Source organism: Thunnus thynnus, chromosome 11 (genome assembly GCF_963924715.1).
Source record: "Thunnus thynnus chromosome 11, fThuThy2.1, whole genome shotgun sequence".
Taxonomy (NCBI): domain Eukaryota; kingdom Metazoa; phylum Chordata; class Actinopteri; order Scombriformes; family Scombridae; genus Thunnus; species Thunnus thynnus.
Window position 1 is genome coordinate 9,880,970 of NC_089527.1, and position 16,539 is coordinate 9,897,508.

At 40.2% G+C, this 16,539-nt stretch overlaps 1 protein-coding gene across 3 annotated transcripts in view; it reads right to left on the reverse strand.

The window, feature by feature from the left end:
- Positions 1–16,539, reverse strand: part of adarb1b (adenosine deaminase RNA specific B1b) — a 116,429-nt gene that overhangs the window by 69,096 nt on the left and 30,794 nt on the right. For all 3 annotated transcript variants that reach the window (XM_067603121.1, XM_067603122.1, XM_067603123.1), the window contains exon 2: positions 5,593–5,658. The gene's annotated coding sequence lies outside the window, so the exon portion shown is untranslated. The remainder of the gene's footprint in view (positions 1–5,592; positions 5,659–16,539) is intronic.

Sequence of the window (16,539 nt, forward strand, 5' to 3'; positions counted from 1 at the left end):
TATGTTTTTATCTGTGTGTAAAGGTATTATAATATTTCTCCATCTGTTATGTGGCCTGTGTTATTCGAGAGGCGGTTTGCTGTTGTGCGGTGATAATATTTGAATTCCAGTGCACCAACGTGTGTGTGTGTGCACTCATCTCCCCGAGGAGAGTCTAGACTTTTAATCATCTGCTGACAATAATGCTTATAACGAGGATAACTTATGTAGACGTGTGTGATGGATTATTATTACTGTGGGGTGCTTTCATAAGTAGCCCTTTGCTGTTTTATCTGTGTGCCTGTGTGTAATTGTTGTATGGATTGGTTGTCAGATCGGGGCTGATTTGAGGTAAGACTCATCTGTAATCATCTTACCGAGCTGGTGTTAATTGGCAATAGCACGTTCTGTTAAACGTCAGTATGTGATGTGTGTGTAAATGGACGTGTGCTCGAGCTCGGGTCTAAGCTTGCACGTGGAGGTCGCGGCGTGTGCGTCTGATACACGAGTGTGTTGTAATATTCGGGCTCGACACCACACCTTTTTTTCTTTGTCGACTAATATTACAACAAAAATAGGTTTCTGGCGCTTGTGAATCAATTCAGAGTCTTAAAAGATAAGAATCGTGATTCTTGTGGGAATCTTTTTTTTTTTTTTCCACCCACCCACAATAAAACACACTGAACACTAGAGCCGCACTGATTGTACATCCATATGGCTGATATTACTGGCCAATTTTTAGTTTATTACATACACCAATAAGGATATATCTCTATTGGCAGATATTGTTGGACAGAAATGTTAGAAAGATATGTATGAAAAAAAAAGAATCCATTACATCGTTCGTGCACCAGAGAGCACTCACAACTTTATTTTCCAAATGTAAAATTCCCTGCTCAGTACTGTCACGACTATTTCAATTACAGTATCTATTAATCATCAGGTTATTTTCTTGATTTATCAATTAAATGGTCTATTAAATGTCACAAACAGACACATTTCAATATCTACAGTAGCTTTTTGAACCCCAAACCAAAGATATTCCATTAACTATAATATAAGAGAAGCATTAGCAGCAAATCTTCACATTTCAGAAAGTGGAACCATAAAATAATTGGCATCTTTGCTTGAAAAATTACTGTAATGATTAACTGTTTATCAAGATAGTTGGCAATACATATTCTGTTGATTGACTAATCACTTAATAAACTGTCTCAGCTCTAGTCACAATACTTTATAACCACATTTATGTAATCCCTATAAAAATTATGTTATGTGTTAATGCTAAATGAATGTCTGTGATTATACACTGTGACAGATTTTCAAACTATCATCTATTGATAACAATATCAGCCTACTGGACTTTCTGCTTGTCACATAATCTAAATGCCACAAGTGTGTCATTATATCCACACCGACTATATACACAGTGTGTCAGCGCTTAATAATAACACCTACGGTCATCGCTTCTCCGAGAAGTACACAGAAGTGATGTTACGGTAAAAATATGTAAACACAACACTGTCGCTGTAGTAATATGAAGTTGGATCAGTGTTCCAGATGCAGCGAGTCCCATCTGCAGTTTGTACAGTGTAAAACAGATGTCACCGAGACAGTAAGCAGACCGACTCTCTGCTGGGTCGAATCTACACCATCAGCGATAGCAGCCTCTATTACGGCTTCGCCTGAATGACTACATTGTTTTTGCATCTGGTCACCACTCCTACACGTCCAGGTTCCAAAACAAATGTGGGCTTTGATATCGGATCCGTCCGTCTCCTGTCTGGTCACGGGGACGGATGGTTGGATGGAAACCAGTGGTGTTCGTGTATAATGTTCTTTTTGTATGACAGCTAGCGCGGCTAAAAAAGAGAGAGAAGTGTGAGAAAGAGTGTGAAACAGAGCGACGGGGTGTGGGTGCCGAGTGTGAAAGAACGCAGGTATTCTCCATATGGATTCTTCACTTATAATTACATGCTAATAATGCTGTGAACCGCTCTGACTGCTGGATGGTACAGAACATATGCCGTCGAAGGTCTGAGGAGAAAGAAGCCAAAATACAGGAACACAATCCTACTAAAACATAACCTAAAGTTTATTATTTTAAGATATTTTAGAACGCTGATGTTTCTCATTATACCACATCTACAGAAAATAGCCATAATCAAGAACTTTCCAAAAGCAACATTAGTGGAAAATGATTAATGAAGAAAATGAGAAAAGAGTAAAGATGTTAGAAAGAACTGACCGTTGAACACAAGCCAAATCAATGCATTCATGTCTCATTTCTACCAATAAAGCAAATATCATTACATCTTTGCTTTACCATTGACCTCTCAGACATTTTCTTTCTCTTTGCTTGGACTCTCAGCTTGATCTGCTGTTGCGTTCCTTTGCAAACTATTCCTGAGTGAGGGCATCAGATCAGCCCAAAACGTAAAAAAAAAACATCTTTCTTTTAACCTCCAGAGCTGATCAATTGTAAGAGCTGGCTGGACAGTCGAAACCACACTTGCTCCCTGATTGTAAAAACACACGGACATCTGTTACATCTGGACGATGCCAGATGAGCCTCTTTGGAGTGGACTTGCAGGAAATTATAAATTGGAAAATATTTGAAAAATTATGAAGCAGAGGGCAATGATGTTTTTTTGCTGTTAGTTTAATCGTTTAAATGCTGCGCAATGCGAGCAGCAGCTTCAGTGCTTTCTCACTAATGTGGGTCACTAAAGACCTCCACATTACTGACCAGAGGGTTAAAACACATAAGCTGAGAATGTATGTGCAGTATTTTAAAACGATTCTGCTTTAATTTTGTTTTGAAATCTTACATGTGTTTGTGTCAATGTGTGTGTGTGTGTGTGTTTCAGATAGTGACTTGTCACAGCAGACCTCCTCTTGGCTTTAAAACATTATTCAGTCCTTTTGGCGGCCAGATGACACCGCGACACTGAATTCTAACCCCTAGCTGATGGACCAAAGGTCATCCGTCAAGCAGTTCCCGTTTCATTGGCGCTCTGCTTACACGCACAAGAAAAACACTGTGTTGCTCATGACACCAATGAAATATGGCTGGCCTAGTTCCCTGTGGTATAAAGATTAAATCATCTGAGGCAGCCACTTCTGCAGCAACAACAAGAAAAAAATTAATGATAAGGTGTGTTATTATTGTACGCAGCTTCCTTCTTCCATCACTCAGTGAAGACCTGACACTGTATCATGTAATATGTCATATCCATCAATATACATCTGCAACAACGCCACCAAGACAAATGTTATTACTAATAGCTGTTGTTTCTGAGGCGGATGCTTTAAATATTTCACTTCAACAGTTTTCCAGGGATTGAAAAGCTGTTCTTAGGTTTTCCTTTGCAGATTTTCCTTGTTCCAGGTATTCAAAGTGGCATTTATTGCAGGTTTCTTCCACCCTACAACCCTATAATCCTTTCAACCTTGTGCTCTTGTTTTAAAGTAATCCACAAAATCCACAAAAACAAATCCAAACACTATCTTCAACTCAGTGAATTGTATAAAAAAAAAATTACACCTGTAGTGCCATGAGCTTGTCGAAGGCTGGTCTTTCTGTGCTCCCCTGCTGCAGCGCGGCACGGTCTGGCTGGGCCAGTGTTGGCTATCTTGCCAACGCTGCACTAAATATTCATTAGAATAATGGAGGAGAGGTGGAAGCAGGAGGGCAAGATGCCACGGGTTGTGTCTTCAACCACACGGGCTGCAGGAACGTTGCTGCCATAAACACACACACAAATGCACACGGTGAACGGGGCATCTGCTAAAAATTCAGCATTACAAATAATGGAAATTAACAGCAGGTTTGGCGCGCTTGTTTGCATGCAAAAGCCATTTTGCAGTTTGACGATGCAAGCAAACAAATATGTGATTACATCACTGAAAGCAAAATATGTGTTGTGTGTGTGTGTGTGTGTGTGTGTGTGTGTGTGTGTTTGGGGCTGATACAGAAGCTAATACTGCTCATACTGTCTGTGGTTTCAAAGTGTCTGCTCTCTACAGGCAGGATGAGGGAGGCGAGACTGAGACAGGCTGAGCTGACAACTATGTTTCAGGTGTTTTTACTTTCTCCCTCCACCTTTACTCTAGCGGAGAAAAAAAAAAATCAGCGTGGTGCCATCACCTGAGCGCTGCTGGGTATAGCCCCCGTGAAGCGACAGGCGGTGGTCACAATCTTCTCAAGGCGGACCTCTTCCTCTACCTGACAGTTCCTTCCCCCGAGCACTCAGCAGGAAAATGGAGACTATTTAAATGGAGTGCGAGGAGGGTGGTAAATGTCTTCTCTTATCAATAACACCACCTGAGTCTGAGCTATCAGCTGTAAAAAAAAACTTTGAATATTGAAAAAGAAAAAAAAGGCTATTTAGTATTTCAACTTCCATAAAGTTGGCGGACTTGTGAAAAAGAGGAAGTTGATACAAAGATACTCTTAACTTGTAGTCAAAAAACACTTGATCCTACAATTCCCACAATGCAGTTTTTCCCTGATATCCTCCCATACTGGCCCATGTTTTTCAGACTATACAATCACAGTTTGTATCGAAGTATTTACATTTTTTAATCTCAAGCCTGAGCTGAAAAACCCTTGATGACATCACTATGACATCACCGGGATTATTTTCTCAGCTCTTCCAGAGCCGCAGAAGACTTTAAAAAAAACAAACGTTGTTTCAGGCTGAGTAGTACTCCCAGTAGTGAGTAAACTGATTGTTGTGTGTAAAATCGGTGGAGTGGCACTTAAAACAATATCAAGTAATTCCTTGAGTGAATGAGTCACCGTCACATGAAAAGACTAGGGACAAAAAGGGACACGGGTATATACTGTAAGTACATAAATGGATTCCCATTCCGTATAATTAATCATCCCTACACAGCAGAGAAAAAAAAGGTTTTGGGATTCAAAAGCAAAAAGAGACAAAAAAGGGATGGAGGAAGAGCCCAGGATCCCCTGATATTCGAGCCGGTCTAAAAATAGCCGTGCTGGAGCAGAGATATGAAATGAACTCCTCAGAGACCTCAGAGAACAAAGACCAAAAAAAAAAAAAGAAAAGGACAAAAAACTGTACCCTTTGTAAAGCTGAACAGCAGGAGGGGTGATGTGGCGTCGGATCAAGGTGCGTGTATAAGTTACACCGGTGTTTGTGAACTCTGGCTCGCACTGAACACGAACCCTCTGAACGACTGGTAACGTTACCCCCCTCGATTGGCCACCGGTCACTGGAATAACTCCAGGTTTGAAAGAGCCGTGTATTCAGCGCCCTCCCGACTTACGTGTAACACTTGTTTCACATGAGAAATATCAATAGCTTTTCTGTTGGAGTGATTAGTTTCCGCTGATGAAAGAGCACATCCAGGAACGGGGTTGTCCCGCTGCCAAATGAGGATTGTACAAAAAAGCTACAGCCAAAACCCCGGTAACTGTGCTTTTTGTTTTAGTTCTCTCTCTCTCTCTCTCTCTCTCTCTTTCGCAATAACAGTCCCACAAATATATCCATCCACACAACTCGTCTGAAACGCTGGTCATCTAGAAATCCCGCTGTTCCGCTTGTAAGTCACATTGAGTGTGAGTGCCAGCTCTGAACTCACCGTTCCACTGAGTAGTCAAGGGGAAAGCTGTTTTATCTGCCAGTCCACAAACGCCACACACCTCGCCTGCAGGAAGAAAAAAAACACAGACACATAGATCATTAATATATTGTTGATGTGATGTGTTCTGGACATGCAATATAAACGTCACTATGTTAATATCTTAAAAATGAATGTTACTGACTAAAATGTAAAAAAATAAATATAGATATTTGAGTTGATTGCATTTAATCCTTCATCTAAAAATGTTTTAGGGGAGTAGAACACCCTGCTTTTAACTGTAGTGCTGGAATAAGGCTGCGTGTCATGCACAGACTGTACGATTTCTTAAAAGGAGATGACATGTGACTTTTCTGAGGACATTCCACAGATTCAACCCGAAGCAGCGACTCAAAGAAACAAGGCCAAGAATCTGAGCAGGCTGTCAGTAAGACATCACGGATCAAAATGGCATTGCTAAAAAAAAAAAAAAAAAAAAAAAAAAAAAACACTGGCCAACGACCTCCTGACCTCCGCCTCGGACAGCTTGACACTAACCAGCACCAAATACAGCAATACCACAACAGAACAGCATTGAAAACAAGAGAGAGGCAAGTAAACAGCCGAGATATCCTTAGAGGCATGGGAAAAAGGGAGCAGATGCTGTCCCATTGTCCAATCACATTAGCGGCTGCGATTCCACTGTTACAGGCACAAGGACGGAGGGGTATCTTGAAAACAACAAAAAAAAAATAAACATGGGAGGTGACAGAAGCAAGGTTTAGCGCCGACCGAACCTGAGTGGCAGGCTTCTAAATAAATTAAAATCACTTCTTGTCTCACTCTCAAAAAACACTCTGCCCTTCAACGGTGACAAACGGAGAAAAGAGCAGAATGTTCAGGCGTTATGAGAGTTGCATCAGTAGCACATTTGATGCTGACACCGGGAAACAGTCATGAACTATGGAAGATCATGTGCCTGTATTAGCATATACAGTATAGCCAACAAAAAAACCCCCCAGAATAATCATAATCCTACTCAAACAAATGAATTTCTTTAAGATTATTTAACTTATAGCTGACAATCTGATAGTACAGAGCAGCGAGTCGGCTTGTCCCTTTAAAAGAAAGGCTTGTGGGGCGGAGTGTCGCAGACCATATGGTATCCGCTTGGGCATATGGGCAACTTGGTAGGAAAAAGACACTCCCTGTCAACAGCATCTTCTAACCCTCTGTGCATGTGTGTGTGTGTGTGTGTGTGTGTGTGTGTGTATCTCCATCATCTGTATTCAAGACATCCACTGAGGTAGTAAACACCTCTCGGAGCCACCACAAGGATTTCTCGCACAAGAGTCACCTTCCTCAAAGTTAGCCTCAATTTACATATTTTTCCCATGCAACATGTGCCTGTTACAGCGAATATGTGGTCTTAAATGTAGATATTTCAGCAGGTGTCTAAATACTGTGAGTCTATACAAATACCAGAGGTCAAAACATCCATATAAATCATAGTTAAACACTGTATTTACACTGTGACGCACACATTTCCCAAAAATCCATATATGGACATGTGTTCTTTCTAGTGTTTACAAGCCTGCAAGAAGCTCCATGTTACTGAATATAAGCCAAAAATCAAACACACACACTACCCTACTAAAACTCTCAAATCCTCACTTGCACTCTTCAAGTTTACACTAATATATCTAAGCTCGTAGCTGGCTCACGAGTCCCAGCACTGATGTAATATAGATAACACTGACTTTTAAATATACGGCCTCGGAGGGACTCGGTGTATCCAAAACATGAATCAATGTGGATTGTCCTTGGCATAGTCTTCTTACATTTACTAGCCTCACACAGCATGTACCAAGTTCATTTAAAAAAAAAAAAAAATTTGTTCAGTTTTATGGCTGGATGTGAGCTTAAGGCAGCATCTTTGTGCAAACAAAACAAGCGAGTACTGAAACCGGAGCATCTTACAGGAGCTTTGGTAGGATTTTGTTAATACAGTGAAAGATTTGTGACACAAGTAAGCTGCGAGTTGCCATGACTCACCTTTTTGTTTTCTCCCTAGGAGGCTACGCCAGCACTTAAAAAGCTGCCTAGTCTCTAGGGCAAGAGTGTATGTTACTACTAATTTAGCAGTAGTGAATACATCAATTTGAGTCTAAGCACATTCAACCACCTCTACGATCTGCTCTGGGGATTCTGTCTCGTCTACTCCACACTTGTAACAAAAGTGGAATCACATTATAATACTGCATTAGACAGCTCTATTTTGCTGAAATGGATGGGGATAACCCGTATCCCAGAAATGAACCTTGCCTGGCTCCCAGCAGTAGCGAGGAATCAGCATTATGTGGTTTATCCTGACAGTCATTTTCACTGAGATGCTAAGACTGTTACAAAATCCACAGCAGCTGCAAATCTTATTGAAAACAGCCCCTGATTCAGTGGTTTTTGCACAGACTCTGCATTCTTAGTAACTAACGCTGCGGTTCCACATGAGCAGCCAAACACGGTGGCAGATGTCAGTCGTGATAGATTAAAAGACAACAACTGGTAAGCGATTTAATGTCGATGAATCGGGGGAACAAAAATCCTTAGGATGCTGATTCCTAAACGAGCTTTGCACATCATGCAGCTTCTTCGTTTGTGAAACCTTAAGACAAAACAGTTTGCGTGTAGTGCCAACTGCTGTTAATGGAGCCTGCCCTAAGCTAATCCAAATTTTCCAACACTGTGCAAATAACCCATGTTTTCAGAGAGTGAGAAAAAGTTCACTTGCATTTTCTGACGTCACGTTTCCCAAAGGCTAAAAATCCAAAACAGTGTTCAACGATCTGTGTTCCTTCCTTCCAGTTCAGTTAAGGAGAGATGCTGTTGCTACCATTAAGAAAACAGCACTGCAACACCAGTTCATCAATGGTTTCATCTTTAAAACATCTCCGTTCTCAGCTCAGACTATGGCCTCCTTTGTCACATTTTATGTAAGGTTGAAAAAGTAACTAAATAAAATAAAATCTTGCTGAAACCTTATTATTTAATGCTGCATACTTTACAAAAATGCAATCAATGTTACACTCTTCTGTCTGACTGTATTTTTGACAGTGCTGTATAATTTGGTGAAGGAAGGCTTACAGTATTTCATTCATCCCTGAAGTATTATCTTTATCTCCCTCAAATGTACCCAGTTATGTTCTTTTTTAAGTTTTTTCTTTACAAAGTTGCAGAGAACCATAGAAACATGAATCTCAAGAGTATTAGTTAGGCCTTTTATGTTAAAATGCTAAAACAAAAAAAAGTGCTCCAAGGCTACGCTCAAATCTCCACAGATGATTCAGAGTAAAAATCTGTCACCATCTAATAACTGCAAGAAATCTTTCTGTGACTATAAATTTTTTTTTTTTGCAAACAGTGTCCCGAGCAGATCCACATCATCAGCTTTGGGGTTATTCAAGGTATTTCTAATGGATCAGTTGTGGCTCTGATTCTTTGTTTATGGTGTCTCGTTGCGCTCTGTCACCTTGAAAAACTTTCCTAACAGACAGTGTTATTGAGCTAGCAAGTGGATCGGGGGGGGGGGGGGGGGGGGGGGGGGGTGCTCAAGTAAACAAACAGCAGCCTTTGGTTACAATTAATGATGAATGACAGGGTAAGTTGGCAAGAGTAAACATCCTTTAATTTTACAAAACCTCTCTCAGTGACCTCCCAGTGCCACTGACAGTTATTATTGACTGAGGTATCTCACAGAGCGATCGCTGATTGTTCTTCATTTTGTCGTTTAACCGTTCCAGATGCTTCTGCCATCAAATCTCTCTAGGAGATACTAGTGACTTTGGCTCTTATCCTTCAATCAATCAATAAAAAACAAATTCTGAAGCACCAAAAATTACTGACTGCATTTTTAAAATTCTCTTTGAAAACTATGACATATATCAGGTTTCATCAGGTGAAACAGAAAGGCCAGATGATGCCATTACTGTGATGGATGACTGCAACAAACTTCAGCATCATTATGCAGATGGTGTGACAGCTGATGGCTTTTGAGCTTGTTGGCTGCCAAAAGGCTTTCACTTTTGAAAACTGAATTTAGGGATTAGGATGAAAGTCACATACTGGGGAAGCTGTTGAGGAAGAAGTGAACGACTCGCTCTCGTTTAACTCCCAGTGTAACTGCAAAAGGTGTCGCTGGGGAATTAACATCTAGTCAGTCCAATGGAGCTGCTCAGCTGCCAATAGCAGAAGGCTATAAATGTGAGTTGCTGTGTGAATGTGAAGACAAGCGTGCATGTTCAGCAAACCTTCCACGGGTTGATAAATCTTTGTGAGAAATGCGGCGGGATAAACCCTCCGTCATATGAATAAAGGCATGTGATCAAAGCTGCCCTGTTAATGTCAAAATGTGACATGAACGCAATACTGGTGCAACACTGGAATGAAGTCAGAGTCGTAATGAAATAATAAAAAAAAAAAAACAACCTTTGAACAACAAAGCACCACGGCAAAGTAAATGAAGGATTAAAAACACGAATGCATGTTTTTTTATCATGTTTTCTGTGTGTGTGTGTTAGTGTCAGATGTTTCTTTCTCCTTTTTCAGCTGTTATAGCCAAGATAGATTTTTTTTGTTATTGCAATTATGTAAATATGTAGATGTAATTAATTTAGTTAAACTGTTTGCATGCAGACGCTATATGGTTTGAATGATTAAAGTATTGTTTATTTTTGTTATATTTGTATTTAATATACCTTTAATACAGTTGTGTGCGTGTGTGGAAAGCAGGAGAGCAAATAGTTTCTTGACCAGAGTGAAGATGTTGTTTTTGAAAGGCTAAACGCCAACAAATATGGATTGAAGCAGAAGATTTCGTTAGATAAAAAGATGTTATGAATTTTGGAAATGATTACTTCCATCTTTTTTTTTTTCTCCCCCCCAATAAATTTTGACTTTTGAACTTTAAAACGCTCTGGAGTTTTTGGGAAATGTTTGGATCACACAAGTCAGAAACAATCCTACACAGCCACCGCCAGAATCTAATTCTACAATTTTCAAAAAAATGGCTGAATCTGAAGGATTATATGGACATTATTGGTTGGAAAGGATTGAGTTATGCTTCTAAAAGAAGTTTGTTGGATCAGACGAAGTGCTGATGGAGGAAAAAGTGAGCCGCCACATGATGAATTAAATCAAAGTGGATACTGTGAGTTAATGTATGCAAATGAAACATAGAAATGCAAAAGTCATCTTTGGATTGTGTTCCTAATTTAGAACGTTATAAAGCCTTAAACTTTTGAACTTTTGAAAATGGAGGAAGAAGCACCTCCTGCTGAGACTGCGGCAGCGCTGCTGCAGAGGCACATTTCAATGCGCTGCTTGGAACACACAGAGGTAAACTGGGAGTGTGCACATGCGAAAAGAATGAAATAAAATCACTGACAAAGACATTGGGAATGTGATCAACCGAGTCGAATCATTCAAATGTGCTCTAAGTGATTTTACGGATACACATGATTTAGTCTGTATGATACTATCCTCTGAGGGGAGAGAAGATGATCTTGTGACATGGTATGATGAAGATAATGCATTTTACAGTTTTTAAAAGATGTGGAGATATGGATAAATGCACATCAAGTGGATAGATAATCATTTATAAGACCAGAGGAAAGTGTTTCTGTGACATCTGAAAGGTTAAACAAGTCCAAAGGTTTTCAGAGGACAACGCTATCATCTGCCTCCTCTGCACGTATGAGTGTGGAAACACAACGAGCAGCTCTATTAGCTCCAGCAGCAGCAGCAGCATTCAATGAGAAATACCAATTGGAAATGGAAGAAGCTCAACTAAAAGCACAACTGAGAAAGAAAAAAAAATGAATTGGAAACAGATATTGCAGTTACAAATGCTAAATTAAAAGTCATGGAGTTTTGAAATGTCCTCTCAGGTTGGACAAACAACACCAACACAAAGCGAGAAGATGCCACCGATTCCTATTTAGAAAACGACGGAAGAAGGAGATCTACCCGCATCCTTTCTTTTCCCCTCCCCATCTGCTTTCCCTGCTCGTTCCAAAAAACATCTTTTGACGCCTCTGTTGACAGCTTTGTGCATCTTGCCAGAGCACAAGGCAGCGAGGGAAACATTTCAACCCAACCCCCACGAGGATCCACAGGAGATTCAATTTCAGCTTGTCTTAAACTAAATGCAAGGCAGCAACAACATTTAAGAACAGCTGACTTATAATTATTTTAGCATTAATATAGTATTGTGTGTGCACGTGCACAGTCACACAATGTAATGCAACAATGCAAAGTAGGAAACTAATTTATTACACTGCTCGATTAGTATGTGGAAACTAGCAAAGGTTGCTTTTTCATGACTAATCAAAGACAACACTCCATTTTATAAATAACTACATTTTACCTGATTTCATTACTTTTTGGTTACTGGTTTTAAACACATGCTTTGCCTGCAATGCAACCAATCACTATAATTCTCAGAGTGGACTGATTTGTTTAGTATGCAAAAAAAAAAAAAAAAAAAAACAGAGGAAACTGAATTGGATGCTATCAAAAACTGAACTTTGGATTTTAATTAGATAGATACCCTACTGACAGAACCTCGTAACTGTGTGCACGACAAAAAACCTCAAACAACAATCATATGTGACCACTGACCAAACAAACCTCTCTCCCATTTCACGTTCTACTGTCGTCACAGCGCTATTAAAATACCGTCACACCAATAATAACAGCCCAAATTACACCCAGTGGTGCACCTCGATATTAAAGACAAACTCTTGACATTTCTAACAAAAGGCTAAATGTTGCTTGCCAGAGGGGAACACAGAGACCACATAAATAATTGACATCCAATCAAGGGAAATTATGTCTGAGAGCCGTTTTGCATAACTCAGTCTGACACGGGCTACAAATACTGTACAGAAAAACGCACAGACACACCATCAGTCTGATTAACCCTCCGGCTTTAGTACACAGTATAGATTATGAGTCACAACCACTCATTAGAAAAGGGAATAAACAGAGCGGCTGCGTTAAAAGAGGTCACTCTCGTGTGACTGACTCCATCACATACATCGCGACCCCGTGGTGCGACCGTGGGCAAAAACTGCGTGTGTGTGTTTATATATATATGTGTGTGTGTGAATGTTACCATTAATGGCATCAGCAAGACATGTTTTGCTTTCAGCGCAGGTCATGAACTTTACAAGAAATACCTTGAATTTAGTAGTCAGTGTTTTTTTTTTTTTTAACCTCTCTGTGTTCATTGCAAAGTCTTCAGTTTGACATGTGTTTGAGCAGTGACTATGTGTTACACTATAGGCAAGAATGAGTTGGTAATGAAGCATGAACACACACACACACACACACACACAGACAGACAAACTCAACTCCACACAGATAAATAATTGAGAGCTCTGTGCTGTATCACTGTGTTACGCGTCAATTAAGAGATAAACATGAAAACGCGGCTTGTTTTAAAGTGTGCGGTTGTGTTAAGATCATCATATTAAAAAGCACAGAGTTGTTTAAACTCGCATCTACAAGCTGGTTATTTATCACTGCATTGTTTCTTTTAGTTTCTTGTCAACGTCATGGTAACACTGATAAATCTGGGGAATAAAGAATTATAAACATGATTAATTTAATATGACAAGAAGAAGCCAAAAAAAGCTGTGAAACTTGAAACAAGTCGCCGGTTTGTAAACTGACGCTGAAACTAGCACATTGAAATATTCTCTGACTCAAAGTGAACAAGTTTAACATAGTGTTCACTTAACAAATACAACAGATGGGTTCGGTTAGCCGGCATCCTCTGCGGCCTGGAGGGTTTAGCGCTCACTCTTCCTGCGCTGGTACCACATGTAAACACAGACAAGGAAGGTCCTGACCTGAATCAAATATAAAACAGACCAATCAGCTTTGAATCCTGGCTCGACATATTAAGTGTGTCTGAGCAAACAGTAACAACGTAGTGAACCGCAACCGAAGATACATGCGCTGTATATATAAAAAAAAAAAAACTCCATCTGTTAGTCTGTCCTGTTAGAATGTCTTATTTGGACACATCTGAGTCTGAGTCATCACTTTTTCCAGATGACACAGCCCTCCGGAGTGTACATTACTCATGTCACTATGACGACCCGTCAAACTGTATTCATAATGTTGTGTGACTGGCGATGGACTGCGTATACCGACGGCTAGATATTTGCTGACTGTAGTTTGTGCTGAACAGGTGAGCTAACCTCAGAAGTAAAGTTAAAAAAAAAAAAGATGTTTTTCCGGGAGCAGGTCTCTTTGGTTTAATAGTCAGAAAGGGACGGAGCAGGAGGGAAAGTATAATGTAAGCAGTGAGAGTTCTGTGCAGTAGACTGTGAGTAATAATGCTTGCTTAATGCATTCAAGCTGTAAAACTAATAACACTCCTCTCCCTCTGTCTTTCTTTACCTTCTGTCCTTTTTTTCCTGTGTAGAACATCAGGTGGCTATATTTGCACACTGTATGTCAACTTACTAACAACTCATGTTTAAGAACACTGATTTATGTGCACACGTGGTTATGAAGGTACATCTACTGCTCAACACCCTGCAGGAACTGCAGTCTGACTCTTTCCCTGACCCACATCCGCTTAAATGAGGTAGGAGACGGCGTTAATGTGTGAAATAACAAATGCACAGTGGTTACTTTTATTGTCAATGGCTTTTCTAAATGCTCGACTATGGGAGGCTGCCAAATACAGAGAGAGAGCGTCCGTTGGGATTGAACTGTACTAAAGTTAAAGGTCAGCAAAAATGTCAAAGTGGAGGGCATGGTTTGAGAGGTTTTTTTCTGTGCCAAAACAAATTCTAAACACCTTTTTTTTGTGATTGAACAAACAATGAATAAATTGTTGTATCTGCACTTTCTATAATGCCAGCTAGTCTAAAAGGCAGATATAGATACAGATGTGGAAAATGTCAGGGAATGACATAAAGCTAAAGGATACCTATCATCATAATAATATCAATCCTATCCCCAACTGGACCATCACAACCACAACCAGTAGGGATCAGACCAGTATGTTCTCTCACAACTAACAGCTCTTATTCTTCAGTGAAGAAGCTGACCAATAGCAGCTTTTGGACAAAATGTTACTTTGAACTGCTGATAGATGAGAGAGATGAAAGGTTAGAGTATCACAAAGTCATTATAATTCATCCTGAGGGGGACACGGACGTCTGCACTGAATTTCATGCCAATCTAGCTAATAGTTGTCAGGACATTTCACTAAAAAACTAAAGGTAACAACTGTTGAGATATTTCGACGATATATATCATGTGACGATCGTTTCATATTATGCTCTATAGTTTATTTCATCGTGTTGTAAATTACACTCTTTACGGCAATGTTTTTATTGTCATTTGGACACTTTGAGTTCTTCTGCATAGTACGGATGCAGGCAGGAAATCTGCATGAAGGCAACACAAACAAACATGGAGAAGAGTGAATGTGAAACCCAGAACGGGGTAATTCCAAGCAGAGACAAGACAAAAAATATTTCATACATTAATATGCCATTTTTAGATGCTTAACTGAAAAGTTGCAGAAAGGTTCTACATAAAAGGAGAAAAATAATCAAATATGAGTGAGTACCTTTTATTTGTCAAGTATATAATTCAAAATGTAATAAGAAATACTTTCCATGTGGTCATTTCATATAAACTATATAGAAAATGTGCTTTATTGTGATATGAATCGTTATCTGGATATGAGATTTTGGTCATATTGCACAGCCGTATATTTCAGTACGGAGCAAAGTGGTGGACTGACCAACCAACCAACCAACAACACGTTAAGTTTTTAGTTTGTATTTTTAGTTTTATCAAAATAAATAATTAAAAGGAGGAGGAAGTGTGGGCCTTCAACACCAGAGTGCACAATTTTCACACGCATCTTCACTTTCACAAAACAGATTTTGGCTGATGGAGCGACTGATTATTCCAATTACCAAACGTTTGACATTGAGAGGGAATTTTTCAATCATCTACATGCAAAGGCTGTGCGAGAGCGTCACGCGTGGTGCCAACTGAACATATGGAAACCAGTAAGGGAGAGGGAGCGGGGAGCTATGTTGTGGCCTGGCAGTGGTGACGTGCGTTTGGGAGACCGACTATTTTCAAACAGCTTTCATTTACAACTTAGCCCCACCCTTGCTTTCCCTCGCCAACCGCTCTGGCCACCGCCGCACTGGGTCCCGCGAGCGGTCGACAACAGACCCTTTGTCACTTATATAAAAGCTTTACCATGATTTCACAACTGGCAGCTATAGAAACTGTACGCCAGAATGTGTCAAGAGACAAAATGGGAAAAAAAAAAAAAGAGCATTTTGCAAAGTGAGAAGGTAAGATTATAACCTGTGCATGTAGGCCACCCATGAGGCAACGCCAAAGGCAAGACCACGGTTAGTAATGAATAATGCAGGAACACATCTACAAAAATAAACGTGAAAGTGCACTGTGCAAAAGGGGGTGACAGAAGAGGAGGATGGGGAGGGGGGGTGAAATAGAAACAAAAACAGGAATCACCAGCAACAACTACACACGCGGAGGGGGGGGTGGGGGGGGGGGGGGGGGGGCTGATCAGATTGATGTAGATTTAATGAGATATTTAAGCCTGAAGATATTTTGCGTGCGTGCATGTCCTCTATCAGACCCCGCAGAAATAATTCCCTAAAAGCAAGTGTAATGCAGCGGGTTTTCCTGAGCCATCAGATTTTTTTTTTTTTTTTTCCTCTCCTCTCTTCTTTCTTCCTTTCTCATTCATTTGATGTGCTTCCTCCTAATCCTCCCTGGGCTGTCGACCTCACAGACACAGAGGACACACTCAACCATTCAGCCATAGCTACTCATTCACATAGCAGAGAAAGCTTTCCTTGTTCAGTGTGGGGAAGTGTTTGGACCTCTGTATGT